Source organism: Epinephelus lanceolatus, chromosome 3 (genome assembly GCF_041903045.1).
Source record: "Epinephelus lanceolatus isolate andai-2023 chromosome 3, ASM4190304v1, whole genome shotgun sequence".
Classification (NCBI taxonomy): Eukaryota; Metazoa; Chordata; class Actinopteri; order Perciformes; family Serranidae; genus Epinephelus; species Epinephelus lanceolatus.
The window spans coordinates 42,223,988-42,227,795 of NC_135736.1; positions in this window are offsets into that span (position 1 = coordinate 42,223,988).

Sequence of the window (3,808 nt, forward strand, 5' to 3'; positions counted from 1 at the left end):
ACACATATCTGTGAGCTCCTGGATGTGAAACGATGGAGGCCACATATTTCACCCAAATATCCCCCACAGGAGCCATCCCCCTGATTGAACATCATATTATGCCTACCATACACTACAAGACTCTAAAGAGATTTTTAAAAAAGCCAAAGTCTGACACCCTCTCACATCTAGAAACAATATGAGTTTTTAGTCACACAAATAAGACTGGGGATCTCGCAGGGTCACTATTTGCAGGACTACAATTAGATTGTTTCCTAGATTATTTCACATTCTGAAAATATTACACCAAACTCCCTTTAAGAAATATGACATGTAAACATTTTCTTACATGTCTGCAAAAACACAGAGCTTTTGAAACACAAGATAAATGCCAATTCTGCATCAGTATAATCCATACAGACAAACTGCATTTGCATACAAACCTTACATTTTGAATTTTGTCAGTGGGAGGAGACCATGGGAATGAGAGGCGAACCATTCCAAAAATTAAGATTTCTCACTACAATAAGCACTGGTTAGTGGATCAGATAAACAAAGAATTAGATACCAATTCTTCACTCCACAACTGCTACAGTTTCACCTCCTTTTCCACAGTCCAAGAGAACTGAATGTCTTTATTGTCATTGTACTTTACAATGCAACTAAACTAGGAGTGCTTCTCCACCATGGTGCGTACAATTAATACAGCAATAAAATAGCTGTAATGAAATAAAGTGCAGGTGTTGACGTGCAAGAGTTGGCAGTGAGTGGACTGAATTTGTTTAACTATAGCCCCTTTTACACTCCCAGATTTTCCGCGAATGTTGGGCCGTTTTGCCAGCAAGCTGCGAACGTTTAGACACACAGAGCCGGATTGGCGAGTTGATCCGAGGCGCCCAGTTTTCCGCCTTGTAGGGTAGACATATTGGTGAAATCTTTTTGGTTTAAAAAGAACGAGGCGGCCTTCCGCCACGGGAGGGGCTGTTGAAGACTTGTGGAAGGAGCTGTTGCACGTGCGAGCCACTGGCGGTGGATAAACAGCAAACAGCTGATAGCAGGAATTAGCGAGCAGCTAGTAGCAAGAGGGAAACACAAATCTGACAGACACTGTAAAGATGAGCAACTGGGGGGACAAAGAATTGTGCGCCCTCCTTGTCCTCGCAAACGAAGAGGCTATTAACCGTCAGATGACGGGGACGGTGAAGGACTGACTAGCACCGCCTGACTAGCCGAGGCTTCCCTCCTCACGCCCCCCATTGTCCTGAAAAAGGCACATTCTGTATAAACAAAAGTAGGCAGGCGGCATTTTGCTGCACTCCCCGATTTTGTTCTTATACTGCCAATGCTGAAAAAAGACTGATTGGGCTTTCCTGCAAATATGCACAATTCCTGTTTAAAAAGGGCTTATGTTTGTTTAGTGAAATTATTACATTTGGGAAGAAGCTATTTCTAGTTCTGGATTTGATGGACCTGCAACGCCTACCAGAGGGTAACAGTTCGAACAGGTGGTGGCCGGGATGTGTGCTGTCCTTAATGAGTGTGTTTACAAGGTCTTTAGTATCCCGGTTTTGATTGGGTATTTTAAGTATCCCGTTTTTGTGTTTGTGCATGTAAACACCATATCCCGAATTCAGAAACCGGGTTATGCCCTTTTCCCGGTTTCAAGAAACCCGGTTTTGTCACCTGGAGTACTCCGATAGAAGCAAGGATACTGGAGCATGTATACGCCTTATCCCGGTCTCTGACGGCTGCCTGCCGTGTGCGCAGGCGCCAGAGTGACATACCAGATATACAAGCAACATGGCAGCCTTGTACTGCGTGGTGGCAGTGACAGCTGAATACCTATCAAAGGTGACATATTCAATATTTGTTGTCGCTCTCTCCTCCCATTGCTGAAGATCAAGTGGTTGAGCCATAGCTGTAATGCGACGTGAGTATTTACTAACACTAAGCCCGCTAGAAGCCACTCATTTTTGTCTTACTTCTAAATATAATAAATATATCACATTTCCCGCTCAATCTGTTGTAAACAAAAGACGTAAAAGACGTAACACATGCCTGCGCAGATAGGATGCAGTGATCAGAAAACAGATTACTGGTATTTATCATGTATACACTGATATGAATAACCGGGTTTCTCTGTGTTCCATGTAAACATCATGTCCCGTATATGCTCAAAGCCGGGATACTAAAGACCTTGTAAACACAGTCAATGATGTTATTGGCTCTTGAGAGAGTGCGTCTGTTTGCAGTGAGGGGAGGGGGCACCCAATGACTTCTTCTGTTGTCTTGATGATTCTCTGAAGAGCTTTTTTGTCTGCAACAGAACACCCAGCAAACCACACAGAAAAAGGAAAATAATAGGGGCAAATTTTTAACCTGTGTGTTTTGACCTTGCATAATTGAGATCCAGGAGCGCACTATAACTAAAGTAAAGCTCATGAGTTTATTCTGACTTTGGAAATTTGTCTACGACAGTGAAATTGCTTGAGGCTGGTACTAAACATGATCAGTACTCTTCAGTGCACTGCAATCTTCGCTGTGTCCTCGTGGTCTTTTGAGGCTTGTAGAGAAACTTCTATCTCGTATATTTTACCAGACATTTCATACTGTATTGTTCTAAAACTGGGCTCAGTGAGTGACCCTGATCCAGGGAACCAATTGCTTGTCTGGGTGATACTGGTTGTGAATCGTTCAAATTGTGGTTGTTACAGTAATTTGAAGCTGTCTTGCACAACAATTTCCTTCAGGATAAATAAAGTTCCATTGAATTGAACTGAACTGAATTGAATGTTTTACTGTATCACTCAATGGATGTTTCCACTTTTTTCTTTTCCCAACCCAAACATGCTAAATACTGTGCATGGATTTACACACCTCTCCTTCATACGGACATGTATTAAGCAACAAACAAATCACAGCTGTCTGTTCTGGCAAAGGTTTCCATTTATATACAAATACAAGTGCATATGTGGCGGATGCTCAATTTCATATTATATATTTATTTCCCACTGGCAGACGGGGACTCTAGGCACAGAGGTCACCCAGATGTTAGATCCGGCATTGTCTGCTGGATTCATCTGGAAAGGAACACCATGTGTTTCAGAGCTGATCGTTCTTTGAAATTCCCAAGACTTACAGATGGGATGTAAAGTACAGTAAGAGAAGCACTAACTTTAATTCAGAAAAAAATACATTTCTGTGTGGGAGGAACAAACACAGTTTTGCGATCTGTATCTGATTAACTTTGTCTGTACTACTCTTCAAATTCTTTCATTTTTTTTATTTTCTGAGCCAGATTATCTTGACAGGGTCTTTTACACAGAGGGGAAGAGAATCTGCTGAGAGCGCTGAAAGGGATGACAGCTTCATATAAACGACAGCAATATAAAAGAAGCTTCTGCAGCATGATTTAAGAACTTACAGTGGGAGTCCAGGAGAGGTGATATGATGTAGTTATTTTTGGCATGCGGAATTGGACGACACGGGACAAATTGAAGGAAAGGCGGTTGTTAACGGGCCAGAATCTGAGTCATGGACACAGAAAAGTAAATTGTGGACAGAGGAGAAAAAGAGAGGGAAAGTGGAAAGGGAGAGTTGACCTGCTTTTCTGTTTGGGTGATGACAGTTCCCTCATGTTCTCTGTAATGAAACTTCTGGATGGAGGTGCAGCAGTGTCTTCAGTAAGAGTGATGGTGTGCAAGGAGGGGTGGAGGACAGGAGATGGAGGAAAAGGAGGAAAAGGGTAGAGGGGACATAATGGGGGAGAAGGACAGTGTTGACTTTCTTTGATGAGGGAGGGAGTAAAGGTGTGTGTGTCTTGTGTGTG